Source organism: Mustela lutreola, chromosome 4, assembly GCF_030435805.1.
Source record: "Mustela lutreola isolate mMusLut2 chromosome 4, mMusLut2.pri, whole genome shotgun sequence".
In the NCBI taxonomy this organism is placed as follows: domain Eukaryota; kingdom Metazoa; phylum Chordata; class Mammalia; order Carnivora; family Mustelidae; genus Mustela; species Mustela lutreola.
This window is the reverse complement of record NC_081293.1, coordinates 63117981-63134255: the sequence shown is the minus strand read 5'-3', so window position 1 is coordinate 63134255 and position 16275 is coordinate 63117981. Positions and strand designations below refer to the sequence as shown.

Sequence of the window (16275 nt, the reverse complement as noted above, 5' to 3'; positions counted from 1 at the left end):
GTAAGAAAACAACAATGTCATACATATTAACTGTGTGATCCATTAATTTGAGAATATTCATTATGACAAGTAATGAGAGGAACAGAACGCTCTATTTGTTTAAGCGATCAGAAAACTCATTTGGAGGAATAATGGGCTTTCTCTGGGAGTCTGACACAGGAAACTCTGGGAGAGAACACGCAGCTTATTTAAAGTGTGTCTTTGTATTTGTTTTTATTGGAGAGTTTCAAACTTTTGTAGATGAATCTCAGTAATTATCTGAAAAGACAGAGGGTTCTTAGGTTGTACTGAGCTAACTGGATATTCAACTTGCTGCAGTCAGTGCAATGGAATACCCAGCACAAAGAAAAAAAATTACTACAATTTAATATATTTGGGGATAAAAGAACTCCCCTTAATTTACCACTCTCAACAAGAGACATACCCCTCGTCTGAATTCCACACCGTGAAGGGAAGTCTTGTTAAGATTTGTCACTCCATGGGGTGCCTGGGTAGCTTGATTTGTTAAGTGTCCAACTCTCCACCTCAGCTCAGATCTTGATCTCAGGGTCATGAGTTCAAGCCCCATATTGCACTCTACTCCCAGAGGAGCCTACTTAAAAAAAAAAAAAAAAGAAAAGAAAAAGAAAAAAAGAAAGAAAAAGAAAAATGTCATTCCATAAATCCCAAATAGGATTGTTACAATCAATTTTTTCACCATTTTTTAAATATACAAATATTTAACCAAATGGAATATATGTTCACCACACATGTCCACACATACATACAGGGAATGGAGCAAGGGGTTGGACACATTCTATTCAATGGTAGTGGCATCAACTTACTCTATGAAAATATACACATCATTTCTCCTCAATAGGGCCATTGATCTGTTTATCATGTTAAGACCGAATGAGTATAAAACACTTTAACATTTGTTTTGAAATCCAGTGTCAAAATGGTGATAAAAGTTTATTTAATCTTATACAAATTTTCAAAAGGAAAGCCCGACTTGCCAAGAGAAAATTGTTTTTACAGAGCATCCTATTTCTTTTGAATATTCAATACCCAATTATACCTCAGAAGTTGGCTTATCGTGCTGTGGTGAGCCTGATTTTCCATTTAATATAAAGGAACAGATGTTCTGTGCATGCCAGGGATGGGGGGAAATCTGTCCTCCTTTCCCTTGTCTCCCACCCACACCCCCACTGGCTGTTCTCCACATGGTAGATACATCTATTCTCTGAATTGTGCAACCCCAAATTAGGCAGAATGCTACCAATTTCCTGACATTTGATCATCATTTTGCTAAAGTACAATTTTAGACTAATAATAGAGGTGAACTCCTCACAAAAATTTGTAAGAGCCCCAGGCAGGGAGGAGTGGAGGTGGAGGGATAAAATTTAGAGGCAGAAAACAAGTTGTGAGAATAAAAACAACAATTTGGAACTTGTTATTTTGAATCTAATTACATTTCCAATGGCGATCAATGACCAAAGACTAAAATCTTGATTCAAATTAGTAACAAATAGAGAATTTATCGTTCAGAAATGCAACTTACATAATTTTGAAATTATTTCACTACTAAATGTTTTTTGCATGTACCTGCTAATATATTTTGTTTTGATGTTCCTAATAGATTTTGTTTCAGTTTTGACTGATGTAGTTATTAGGGTTTGTTGTTGGTTTGCTTCTAAGGAATTTATGGTTAAGAAAAAAAAAAGAGTGGTTTATTTGTTTGGGTCCCATTTTCAACAGCTGGGGGGTTAGAGAGTAGAGAAGGAGCTACCCACAGGGCAGCCCTGGAAAGTGGAGACTGTCAGCACTCAAGGCTGAGAAGGCAGACAGCTAAGAAGGGTCCTGGAAGGACCATCCAACTCAGCTGAGCAGAGCATCAAGGTCACCAGTACCCTAGAGGGGGCAGAGCAAAAACAAGCTCAGGAAACAATCATCTCAGTACCCAGGAGGGTTTCTAGATATTATAATTTTGGTGTTTGTTTGTTTGTTTTTAAATTGGCTGGAATTGAAATTTGTTTTTCAGTATTTCAATTTCCTGAGTAAGAGCCTTCTAACAGACACTGCCTGTCACCTAGTTGTCAGCCTTTCCTCCTGCTGAGAGTCAGACCTGTTCAGTTAGAGAGAGGAGCTCTCTTGACCTTAGAAAAAAGGTAGGTCTTTACTTCAGGCCTGAGGGTGAATCAGGAGACTTGCGACCACAGTAGTCATTCTTCCATTGATTCGATGTGTCATCAAACACCTATGAGCCAGGCATGGTCCTAAGCATTAGGGATACAGCAGTGAACAAAGCAGACAAAGCCCCTGCCCTCAAGAACCTTACATTCTAGGGGAAAGAGACAGTTACTCTCTACATAAGCAAATACAGTAGGCCGGGTGGTGATCTAGGGAGAAAAACTGAGCAAGACGAAGTAGCAAGTCAGGCCGAGGTGGAGGTTGGGGGTTACTTCATATAGAGTGGTTAGAGGCAGCCTCAGCGAAAGGGGAATGAGTCATATGGCATCTGGAGGCAGAGGATGCTGCAAGCATGGAGGCCTTCAGGGAGGCATACTGGCTGCGTTCAAAGAACAACAGAGCCCAGGGTGATTGGACCAGTATGAGTGAGGGAGGAGTAAGGGGAAGATCAGACAGGGAAGATAGCGGTGAAGGTCAGATGGTATAGAGCCAGGGAGACCTTGGCTTTTACCCTGAGCACAATGGGGAATCCATTGTAGGTATGAGCAGAGGCATCCCTTGATTGGGGATTTGTTTTTAAACAGCTCTCTAAGCAAATGACAGTATGACAAAAGGTTGATATCCAGGATCTATAAAGAACTCCTCAAACTCAACACACACAAAACAGACAATCATATCAAAAAATGGGCAGAAGATATGAACAGACACTTCTCCAATGAAGACATACAAATGGCTATCAGACACATGAAAAAATGTTCATCATCATTAGTCATCAGGGAGATTCAAATTAAAACCACATTGAGATACCACCTTACACCAATTAGAATGGCCAAAATTAGCAAGACAGGAAACAACATGTGTTGGAGGGGATGTGGAGAAAGGGGAGGTTGGTACAGCCACTTTGGAGAACAGTGTGGAGATTCCTCAAGAAATTAAAAATAGAGATTCCCTATGACCCTGCAATTGCATTCCTGGGTATTTACCCCAAAGATATAGATGTAGGGGATTTGTTTTTAAACAGCTCTCTAAGCTGTCTTGATGTCCCCTGGTCAGTGAGTGGTCTGAAGGCCGTTACATGGCCCACTTGTGTCTAATGAAATATAAAAGGACATCTACTAGGGAGGGCTTCTACTGCCGAATTTTTAATAAACTAAGCATTATGAATAGAAGGCCCTTCCCTTTACCTTTTCTGCCTGGAACTTGAACATGATGCCTAGAATCGCAGTGACTCTCTTACTACCATGAACTGAGGAGGTATCATGCTAAGGATGGTGGAGCAGATATGCAGAAGGAGTGGGTCTTTGGAGATACCACCGATCCTTCATAGTGGCTCATGACTACCTACTTCCAAACTTATGTTAGACCTATTTTAATGGGTTATTGTTCCCTGTAAATGAATTCCAAACTGGAACTGACTTTGGGGAAAGAAAAAAGAAAATGACAACCATTACGCACTCAAAATGACATTTAAGTACCAAAAAGAGTGGGAAGAACATAATTTCAGAATATGATATAAATTTTTAAATTGAATCAATTTAGCTTTATAACAAATCTCATGATTGGATTTTAATTCTTCTTTCCCTACAGACCAGTAAAATCGTCATCACAAACTAAGCTCTAAAGCAAAATGACAGAACAGCTGGACAGCTCAGCAAACCAGGCTCTGAAAGGTCATGGTCTTGTTGCACACTACGAGGGTCTGGTTGGGTGACCTCGTGTCAAGGCTTGCTGAGGACAATCTTGGCTTATGCTTGATGTCTCTACATAATTATTAATAGCACCTTCTTTCACCCTCAAAAGCATCTTGATTAGGATAATAAATTATAAGATTGCACACATACATATGTGCATCTATCCACATAGAGGAGTAAATTAATCAAACCTTTGGGAAAGGATTTACAGGGAACTAAATAAGAGATTTTCTCTGGAAATGGGACCAGATTTATAGAAGAGTTATTTTTAATATATTATTTGTTTGAGTTTTGTATCAGGTGCGTGTTTTATTTTCAAAATTGAAAAGAAAAAAAAAGTTTACAACAATGAAAAGAAGTACTTACCAAGCTATAAGGATTCTCAACTTTTATTTGTCCTATGTAAGAAATCAATCACAAACAAAAAATGTCAGATTCTATTGGAAACGACATCTAAAGAGACGGAAAGCTAATATTTGAGAATAAATATCAGTTACCTGCCTCTGAGTGTGCGGTCAGTTCACAAAGATAGGATCTGAGGGGCTGGTGATGGTGTTGCCTGCAATACTTTATTTCCTCGAGTTCCCTGTGGCCCATGGTCAGCATGCTTCCTAACACTATTGTGGTTAGGGATTAAGGACAGAATGCAAACAATTTCTGTAACTTTCAACTGCCAACATGTGTTTTTTTTAATGCCTACCTGTTTTTTGAATGCCTATTATGCCAAAGGCACCAAGCTGGGGTCTGGGTCATGAAAGCAACAGGCTCCCTGCTCTTGTAGAGCTTAGAGTTTAGTAGTTTAGTAGGAGAGACAGACAATAAACCAGCAAATACACACATACATACGGAATTACAGATTGTGTATGTTATTGTGAAACAGATGAGAAAAGCACAGTGCTTGAGAATAAATAGAACACAGACTAATTTTGCTGGGATCACAAAGATCAGAGTAAAAAATCTGAAAGCTTTTCTTTCCTCCTTCTACGAGGGGAACCAGGTTCAGGAATGGAAAGGAGAAGGATTTTGTCAAAAAAGTGCAGTTCTGGTTCCACTACAAAATAATACCATACTTGTAAAAGTGACAAATACTCTAAGCCTCATTTTTTTAGTTGACCTTCTTTTGTCATTAGGTTGCTGTGAAAAACAAGACGAAATTAATCAATGTAGATGAGATGCTGCAAAGTACTATTTATTATCTACTCTGTCAACAAACATTTATTGAGTACTGTCTTTGGGATGGGCTTCTGTAGTAACAGCATGATATATAAAGCTTCAAGAAAAAAGGCTGTAGTCACAAAAATCTCAGATTTGGGAGGATAAATAAATATATGGAAGTAATTATGTGTGTGTGTTTGTTTATGTGCATGAAGTTTATTTTTTTATTTTTAAGGATTCTTTTGAAATAAATGGAAGTAAAAAGCTCACATAAAAGATTGATGTTAAAAGGTTTTCAAAGTATTGCTTCTGCATTACTAGAGACCCAACCTTATATTTGTCATCATTTGTATTATGGCATACAATGAGGATAAATGTTTACAATGTAATGCTGAGACTCCATCTTTGTTGAATGACATTTGAATGATGTCATTTGAATGATGTCAATTTCGTCATTTGAATGATGAGAGATTAGAAATCATCAGCATAAATTTGCATGAGAAACCCATGCATATATGGTCAGTTAATTAACAATGAAGAAGTCAAGAGTGTGCAATGGGGAAAGGACAGCTTCTTCAATAAATAGTGTTAGGAAAGATGAACAGTACATGCAAAAGAATCAAACTAGATGATTATCTTACACCACATACAAAAATTAACTCAAACTGGATTAAAGGCTTGGAGTAAGACCTGAAGCCATAAAACTCTTAGAAGAAGACATAGGCGTAAGATCCTTGATGTGAGTCTTGCTGATGATTTTTTGGATCTGACTCAAAAAGTGAAAATAAAACAAGTGGGACTATATTAAACTAAAAGGCTTCTTCACGGCAAAGGAAACCATCAACAAAATAAAAAGACCATCTACTGAGTGGAAGAAAATGTTTGCAAATTATATATCTAATAGAAGGTTAATATTCAAAACATATACAACTTAATAGCAAAACCCCCAAGCAATTCACTTTAAAAATGGGCAGAGGATCTGAATAGATATTTTTCCATTTCCACCTCCATAGAGGTGGCCAACAGACAGATGAAGAGATGCTCAATGTTCCTAATCAAGGAAATATATATCAAAACCACAGTGAGTTATCACTTCACACCTGTTACAATGGCTATTATCAAAAATCACCAGAAATATCAAGTGTTGACAAGGATATGGAGGAAAGGGAACCCTTGTGTTGGGTTAGTTGGGATTATAAATTGGTGTACCCACTATGGAAAACAGTATAGAAGTTCCTTAAAAAATCAAAAATAGAACTAACATATCCAGAAATTTCACTTTTGAATATTTATTCAAAGAAAAAGAAAATAGTAACTCAAAAAGGCATACGGACGCCTGTGTTCGTTGCAGCATTATTTACAATAGCTAAGATATGAAAACAAACTAAGTGTCCATTAATGGATAAATGGATAAAGAAGTTGTGGTATTTTATATACATAGGAATACTATTTTTTAAAATATTTTATTTATTCATTTGACACAGAGAGAGAGAGAGAGAGATCACAAGTAGGAGGAGTAGCAGGCAGAGAGAGGAGGAAGTGGGCTCCCTGCTGAGCAGAGAGCCTGATGCGGGGCTTGATCCCAGGACCCTGAGATCATGACCTGAGCCAAAGAGAGACGCTTAACCCACTGAACAACCCAGGCACCCAGGAATACTATTTTACACATATAATGTAATTCACCTATAAAAACGAATGAGATTTTGCCGTTTTTGACAACATGGATAGAACTTGAGGGCACTATGCTAAGTGAAATAGTCAGACAAAGAGAAACGGATACTGTATTATCTCACTTATATCTAGAATCTAAAAACAAAACAAAAAATTAAAAAACCAAGATCAGAGATACAGAAAACAGATTGATGATTGCAGGGAGGGGCAAAATGGGTGAAGGTGGTCAAAAGTACAACTTCTATCTGTAAAGTAATTGAGTTCATGATGATGTAGTGCTCTGCATAGTGACTATAGTTAATAATACTGTTTTGCATATTTGAAAGCTGCTAAGAGAATAGATCTTAAAAGTCCTTATCATACCATAAGAGACTCTTAATGTCACAAAAAAAACTGAGGGGGGTCAGGGGGAAGGGGGTAGGGAGAGGGTGGTGGGGTTATGGACATTGGGGAGGGTATGTGCTATGGTGAGTGCTGTGAAGTATGTAAACCTGGTGACTCACAGACCTCTACCCCTGGGGCTAATAATACACTATATGTTTATAAAAAAAATTAAAAATTTAAAAAAATAGTCCTTGTCATAAGAAAAGAAAAAAGACAAAATTTTTATAACTGGGTATGGTGACAGACACATTAACTAAAGTTCTTGTAGTGGTCATTTCATATTGTATACAAATATCAAATCACTATGTTGTCTACTGGAAAATAATATAATGTTCTATGTCAATTATACCTCAATAAAAATAAATTAGATAAAATAGCAATTTTTAAGAAGAAAAAAATAAATTTGTGTGAGATATTTATATTTTATAGATGTGAAAACCAATAATTTATACAAACTATATATGATCATTTTGGACTACATAAAATTTATACAAACTAAATATGATCAATTGTGGACTGTGCAAAGTAAAAGATTTGTAGATGAATTGAATATGATTTTGCCAAAACTGGAGTCTTTTAAAGAAGAGAATGTGTTGGAAAGATTTTCTTACAGCTAGACTCTCTCAGTTCAAGCAGAGCTTTTGCTTATTTAAATTTAAATTAAGGGGTGCCTGGGTGGCTCAGTGGGTTGGGCCCTCTGCCTTTGGCTCAGGTCATGATCCTAGGGTCCGGGGATCAAGCCCCGCATCGGGCTCTCTGCTCAGTGGGGAGTCTGCTTTTGTTCCTCTCTCTCTGCCTGCCTCTCTGCCTGCTCGTGATCTCTGGCTGTCAAATAAACAACAACAACAACAAAAATAAATAAAAATAAAAATTAAAAATTAAAAAATAAATTTAAATTAAAATAAAAAGTTTAAAATACCTCTTTGCACCTTTGAGAGTGGAGAGTCCATGGTGTTAACTTAATCATAAAGAGTCATTTGGTTCACAAGTTCTGTAACTGGTTTGCCTGAAGAGATTGAATTTTTATGACTCAATTGATTAGCTATTTTGATATGTTATCTCTATGCCTGTAGATGCTTGGAAATTACCCACATCCATAAACCCTCTCAAGTGGCCTATTTTTTTGTCAAAACTGTCTCACATTCCTACTTAAGTTTAGTTTAATCTTTATAAAGCATGTTATATAAATGCTACCTGAATCATGTAGTACTTAAAAAAATTGTTGGAACAGTTAAGACGTTCTCAAACAAAATTGAGTAAACAACTCAAAGAAGTGGGTAAAACTTCTTGAAAATTTATTTTGGTAATTTTATAACAACTTAAAAATTCCAGATTCCTTGTGCTCTTGTGCTCCATGGCCCTCTCTGATTAATGGGGACCTAATTATTACCGTTTCTAAATTATTATATTTCCTGCATCCTTCCTTTTCTTTCTCTTACAATGTGAAATTTGGCTTCAGCAAGAGACTAAATGATACAACTTTTAATATTTCCCTTTTGATAGCACTTGTTATGAATAAGATAACAAAAGGCTTTTGGTGATGGACACCAAAGCCATTTTCATAAAGGAAGCTCGTAGATTACTGATTGATAATTATTTCCTGTCAAGAGGTAACACCAACGGGAAAAATGGTCACATGCATCACGGTCAACACCACATCTCCACCTGGTATGGGAACTGGTACCTGACAACTGTTCAGTAAATATTGATGGGATAAATTACCTCATCTTAGTCTTTGGTCTTGCTAATAATCATGACACAGGCTAACTGTATAATCATGGTAAAATCATTGTGATAGGAATCAGAATTTGACTTGCCCATAACTAGTTATAATACTGAACAAGACACTTTGTTTCTCAGGATGTGGCCTTTTTGTTATTGAAGTTTAATAACATATAATGTTATATTAGTTTCAGGCCCAAAACATATTGATTCATCAATTTCATACATTACTCAGTCCTCACCATGATAAGTATAATCACAAGACTTGGCTTTTTTATTGTGAAATGAGAATTTCAGATGAGATCACTACTTTGAAAACGTTTTTGTTTGACAGTTTTGTTTTAGTAATGAAACATTTTTTTAAAAGATCCCTTAAGTGGAATATTAATATGTTTTATGCGGCTTCTAAAAGCAGAACAAATGTGGTTTGAAACAGAGCCAAAACCTCCCTTGCTTGGCAATTCTATCATTGAGTCATCCTTTTTTTTTTTTTTTTTTAAAGGCTCCTAAGGCTCCGGAGAACACAATTTGAGAGCCAAGGGACTTAGTTGTTTTTAATATTCTAGTTTGAAAATTTTATGACCAACATGAAAAGATGTCATAGTGAAGAAAGAACACATAGTTCTCAGTAATCACTGAAATCAAGCTCCAGTCCTGCATTACTGTGTGACTTTGTGGTTCAGATGCTTGACTATCAGATAGAACTATGTTGCTGAGTAGCGGCATGCCTACCAGTGACTAGATAACTTAGGAGGTAATGGTTCTGGCTATCTGTTGCTATGCCAAAAACTTCCCCAAATTTTGGTGGTTAAAATAACATCTCTCAATTTTATGGTTCAGGATCTCAGCAGGGGTTGCCTAGAGGATTTTCTGTTTGCTTAATGGTATTCAGCTGGAAAATTTGGGCTGGTCTGGAGAGTCCAAGTCATCTTCATTCATGTGTCCTTGGTAGGGATAGATGGCTGGAAGCCAGGACTCAGCTGGGACCTTCAACTGGAGTGCTTCCTCCAGACCTTCCCAGCATGGCAGACTTAGGGCAGTCAGATTCTTCCATGGTGGCTCAAGGCTCTAAGAAAAATGTTCCAGCAAACAAGTCTTTCCTGTATGACCTTTTATGACCCAGACTTCTAAATCATACAGCATTCCTTCTGCCATACTCTCTTGATCAAAACTGTCACTAGCTTTTCAAATTCAAAAAGAAGGGCTGAGCCCCTATCTTTCAATGGTAGGAGTGTCAAAGAATTTGCAGCCGTGTTTTAAAGCTGCCAGAGTTATTCTAGTCTTCAGCATCTGTGTTATTACTACAATAGTCAAGGAAAATTCAGAGGTGTGAGTAGTACATTTCTCTCCACAGTCCCAGGGAGAGAATATTGTAAGGAATTCCACATTTTCTTGAAAATTTTATATTGGGATTAAATGTACCAAGCCAAACCAAATGACTACTGGGTTTCTATGCTGCAGGCAAGCCTCACACCTGTACTACAGAATGCTTTTGGCAGAATTCTTTGCCATCATTATCATTCTGTATAATCAAGGCTTTTATAGTTAGGATACATTAAGCTACTCCAAGATTATTTGGATAATGGATTCAGGACATGCGTATTTGGAGGGCTGCTCTGGAATTGTGACTCAAAGAGCTCCCAGCCTGTAGGTTTTGTTAAACAATTCAAACCATTTGGATTCTTTCCCCTTGCTCCCAGTAATACCAGAAACAAATAAGTTGAAACTACAGAATGTATGTTGTCTGGGGAAACATACTGAATGCACTTTGGACATAGTTCTTTTTTTTTTTTTTAATTGTATTATAAGGTAGGAAGAAAATGTGAAAGTCTTTAGGAAGCGAAATTCCTTATTGTCCTTGATAGTGATAAATGGACTTGGCTGGGCTTTTTCTACTCAAATGAAAGTAACAGGGAGTATTGTTCCACCAGCAGAAATGATTTTCTTTTTACCTCTGTTAATTCCACATGTTGCCTAGAGAATTCCTTTCCCTATGTGGAATATATAACTCAGAATTTGTAAAAACACGTAAGGGAAAATGATTTCAGGAAATCAAATTACTTTGGGGGAGAATTGCTGCAGTATTTTTTCATAAAACCAAATATGAGAGTTTTTCTAGTGTGTTGCATAAGACCACTTTGTACCACTGGGTCTGCGGTCAGTAAGAACATAATCACCAAAATGTGTCTTTAAGTCATCACAGCAGTCTGTAAAACTACCAGTACAGGTTAAGCCCTTTGTTTGAATTAAGGTAACGGGTCAACTAGAGTTCTTGCTATGCATCAAGATAATTAATACTTAGCAGCAAGTTCTGTGGTACGATTTTCTTGATACCTTGCCCCTCCTTCCACAGGGAAGGTAACTGTGGCTGGGGGGAGCATGATGGAAGGGTATATCCCTGCTAAATGCTGATTATACTGTATTGTATAAGAGCAAGACTCTAAGATTCGTGGTGAGGAAAATAAAAGAAATTAGTTAACAACTTGGTTACTGTTAACTTCTATTCAACAGTCTGATTTGTAACTTGGTTAAGTGTGGACTAGATTCAATGAAATGGCATGCCTGGCAGTGTGTAGCACAAAAGAAATTCTTGATAAATGAGGGCTGTGTCATTAGGTTCCCAAAAGAGAAACAGATGGTACATTCCAGTTGAATTAATTTGAGAAGAGTTTTGGAAAGGAACTCCTTATAAAGGTCTGGGAAGAATGTAGTGAGACCCCAAGCTTAGTACAGCTGGGCAGGATGACCACCAGAGGCCTGAACTAATAAGAAAAAGGGGCAGTTGTGAGAGCCTGAAGACAGAGAGAATCATAGTTGGAGAGGGCTGCCTGGCAGGAGCTGTGACTTTCAGTAGAGGGATGAAGCCAGTTTATGAAAATCCCACAGGGAGGGACCTGGGGGGGATATTCTCCAACTAGAGCCAAAGATGTAGGGAGTTCGCTGATAACAGTCACATGGGTCAGCCCCATAGGGGCACAAAGCAGGATCCATGAACAGCAGATTTAGAGGAGCAAGTGGAAAATGGAGTCAGCCTAATATTGTTCATTGTTACTATTATTCTCTTATTTTCATTTTTCCAATATCTGGTCCCAGAATACTCAATATTTTATGCAGCACTTGGAATCTGGAAGCGCAATCATTATCTGTTGATTAAATGAGTAAATGAATGAACAAATTCTCACCTATGATTGTTTCAGGTAGGAATTAAGTCAGGTTGATATTAAAAGAAACCCAACTACAGTGGCTTGAGAACCCAAGAGTTATTTTCTACATAAAAGAAATCTGAAGACAGACTCACCAAGATTTCCAAAGAGGTAGTATTTTTCTGAGTACATTTTTACCTTAGATTAAAACCATTACTAAGGAAGAAAGTCAGCATTCTTTTGACCAGATGAATGGACTTCAAAAACCAAATTTTGACACCTGAGAAAAGATAGTTATGGAAGAGCCATGTAAGCTATCTTGCCATATCTGTTTCCTAGGTAGGATTTGAACTAACCAAATAAACTCGTGATTTGAAACAATTATCTGGACAGTGGAAGGAAAAAACCAACAGCAACCAATGACTGATGTACTGTGTGTGTGTGTGTGTGTGTGTGTGTGTGTACGCACATGCACATGTGTGCATTGGGGGTTATCTTTCAGGTTTAATTTTATAAATCCTTCCCCATCTCACCTGTGCAGTTCACAAACCAATCATGATGCTAAATCATGTTTGTCCCCCCAAAACTAGGTCTAAAAATAGCCCCAAAACATCATTAAATATAGGGCCTAAATGTATTTTTCCTTCAAATTAAAAAAAAGAAGAAGAAGAAGAAGAAAAAGAAGAAGAAGAAGAGGAAGAGGAAGAGGAAGAAGAAGAAGAAGAAGAAGAAGAAGAAGAAGAAGAAGAAGAAGAAGAAGAAGAAAACAAATTTAGGAGAGTACAAAGGGTAATACATCAAACTCCCATGTTCTCTCCAGTCATAACAGAAAATTAACATATAAAAAGCATTTGCTCAGAGCACCTGATTGACTCAGTTGGTTAAGCATCTGCCTTCGGCTCAGGTCATGACCCCAGGGTCCTGGGATGGAGCCTGGCATTGGGCTCCCTGCTCAGCCTCTCCCCCTGCCTCTGCCTCTCCCCCTGCTTGTGCTCACTCTCTCTCTCTCTCTGTATGTTAAATAAATAAAATTCTTTAAAAAACATTTGCTTTTTTTAAAAGTAAAAATTATAAAACAAATTTGTCCTCGCTTGTCCAAAGCCAAATATATAAGAAGAGTGGAAGGGAATGCTAAGGGCAGGAGTTTTTTTTTTCAGAGTCACATTTGGGTCTCTGGGGGAGATAGCCTTGCAAGTTTTTCATATACCAACCTGGGAGCTGGCCAATTCAATGTGAATTGGGAAGTTCTCTCCATGGCAGGTACAGGGAGGGCAGAAATACAGCTTTCCAGAACTCTTCTAATTCCTGTGTGTCACTGATTGGTCCCAGGATTTGCTGAAAGTGGAGGGGGAAATGACATTGGGGATAAAGGTCCAATGTGAAGATTGCTCTCTGGAAATCAGCAGGCCTGAGCAGGACGGTCCTATGGCAGAGGCTGTGGGATCAAACTCAGAGTAAAGCCAGAGAGAAGACGTGGGAGAGACCCAGGAGGTCTTGAGTCCCCGCAAGCTCTAAGATAACGACCAAGTCAGCCTGGTAGCACCACTCAGTCAGTCCCATTCAGAAAGACCAGACAGCAGAGGACAGCCGTTGCCAACTTCAGCTGCAGATGCCATCAAGGAAAGCATGACCAGGCAGGAAAGAGAGATCCCAAGCAGGGCTCCCAGTTCCCCTCACTCCACCACCACGGATGACTCCATCACCCAGAGAATTAGGGTAAGTCTAAAGGGACCAGTCTTTTTACCCAGAGTGACACAATAGATACTATTTAAATCACTTTCATAGGTTGAATGTTAATTGCTTTTTAAAATATGTTCCATTTTTCTATCAATATATTTACATGATCTATAAGCTGAAACAATGTACAGAGATTTAAAGGAAAGAATCCTGTTTCCCTCTATCCCAATCCTACTCCCCCAAGAACACTCCCACCAAAGACATTATTTTAGCTTCTGATGTGTCTTTCCAGAGTTTATGCTATTATTAGCAAATGTGAATATATATTCTTTTTTTAAATTTTTTAATTTTTTATAAACATATATTTTTATCCCCACGGGTACAGGTCTGTGAATCGCCAGGTTTACACACTTCACAGCACTCACCAAAGCACATACCCTCCCCAATTATGAATATATATTCTTAATCTGATTTTTCATTTTCTTAAATCAAAGATGGCATCACTATTTTTTTCTCATTTAAAATACATTATTGGGATTTCCATATCTGTATGGTATTACAATGCATCTGTTGTTTTTTTGGAGGGTATTTCATTGTAAGGATGCTTCATAATTTATTCAACTCTTTCCTTATTGATGGACATAGATAACATTTTGCTATTACAAACAGTGGTTCAATGAATGACTTTATAAATGTGTTATTTTTATTGACATGAGATAGATCTTTAACAAAAACCTAAGGGGTTGAACTTTAAGTGAATGTGTATACTGGATTATGCCACAGCATACTGGAACATTGTTAAGTTTGATGGTCCCAGGCACGCAGTGACTAATAACTTTTGGGTGATCAAATCAGTTACTAAAGAAATAAAGAAGCCACATAATCTTGATACATCTAAAAGTATTGTCAGTAAGTTTGTGACTTTACTTCATAGGCATGCATATTATGTAAGCACACGTTAAAAATATAAAATCGGGCTCCAGTCTTGTAAAAGTTGTGCAGTAGGGAGCCACTGAGGCCTGACTGCACAAAGGGCTTAATAATGGGATTTACAAAGAATGGCAAGGAAATTGTCTTGGAAATCTAAAAGCCGGGGTCGGGTTAGGGCAAGCCCCTTGTGGAACGGGCTGGAGTGTGGGTCTGCATCTGAGGCAGCTGCCGAGACTTCTGGTGGCTGCCCTCCAGCTGTCTTTTCACTCTGTCTTCAACTGCTCTACTTGTTCTTAACTTGTGTGCCCCCATACTTTCAGCTTCCTACTTCTCACAGCGGCTCCTCCAGTGTCAATTTTACCTTATGACCTTTTAACTGAGCTGTCAAACTTACTGTCTCATGATTTCTGGATTTTTAGTACAGATTTCAAATTTTGCCCTGCTCATTTTTTCCATCAAGCCTGTACAGATAATAGGTTGTTGGTAAGTGGACTGTTTGGTTACTCTTCGATCTGTTACTCACTCATGAACCAATCAGCGACCCTGGAGTGAGGTCAAACAAATTCTCAGTCCCCACCTCCCTGAGGGGAGAGGAGCTGGTGGGGCTTTCCTCCTTACAGCCCAGTGTGGTCAGGCAGCCACCATAACATTTCTAATGTCCAGAATCAAAACGTTTTGTTCATGTCCTTTAATATCAATTTAACATGATTATAAATGACTGCCTAGTTGTCTATCACATGGTATTTCTGTCATTTATATTATGAGTTCCTTTCGCTTGACACTGGAGTATACACGTAGCCAGGGGATAAGGATGAAATAATGATGAGCTTTGAAGGGAGGTCAAGAAATTGATCAAAACCTGATCAAACTTCCTCCCTTATACATGTGTAGAAAAAAATTATATTGAGGTGTTCACTGGTGCATGTGTCCTCTTCCCCCCACCACCCTGTCCCCACCATCTTCCTTTGCCTCTTGTGACTCTCCTCACCACCACTGGGACAATTTCTTGAAAAAGATGACACAAGTAGGCGATGCTCCGCGCTTGAGTATTAAAATAGACCTTTGGAATGATAGCAAAAATAACTGTCTTGAAAGAAAAGGTGTTTTGAGTTACAAGAGCCTAGATTCTGAAGACTTCAGAACAGAATAATAAAGAAAATGTTCCCAGTTCAAGACCGTTTTTCCCATCCTTTCAATTAGGGTATCCATAAGAAAGAAGAATCAGAGCACACTTAGACACTGTATTTTTCTGGAGAGAGAGCTTGTGCTTTGGTCCGGACTGCTGGGGCTGCTCCTCCTAGAGCCAAAAAAGGCAGCAAGCCTTATGGGTCCCATTTCAGCATTGTGGTAGGGAAGCAACAGAGTAGAGATGGGGAGGGCGGACTCTCTGCACAGACGAGACTGAGTCAGCTCCCGTGGTCCCCCAAACCCAGTAGGGCTGGAGAAGCAGCAGAATGCTTTCCTGAGACACCAAGAATGGGCAAAGGCTGTTGATAAAGAGAGCCGGACCTAAGTGACTTTGAGGTCAGGAGGAGACAAGAGCCAGATGTACCCATGACCTGAGGCCAGGTGGGAAAGAGAATATTTCAGATATTTCTGTTCCAGGACAGAAGAAGACCAGGGCCTAGACCTCTGAGACGCCTTGGAATGCCCTACATCCCCTGACTTAGACACAATCATGGGCAGAGGAAGGCTGCATTAGACCGCAGGGGTAATAGGACATAAAAATAGAA

The 16275-nt window shown here is 38.5% G+C and overlaps 1 protein-coding gene across 2 annotated transcripts in view; it reads left to right on the top strand.

Annotated features, from left to right (window-relative positions):
- Positions 1 to 13310: 13310 nt before the first annotated feature.
- Positions 13311 to 16275, top strand: part of ZNF365 (zinc finger protein 365) — a 52794-nt gene continuing 49829 nt past the window's right edge. For both annotated transcript variants that reach the window (XM_059170145.1, XM_059170146.1), the window contains exon 1: positions 13311 to 13651. The gene's annotated coding sequence lies outside the window, so the exon portion shown is untranslated. The remainder of the gene's footprint in view (positions 13652 to 16275) is intronic.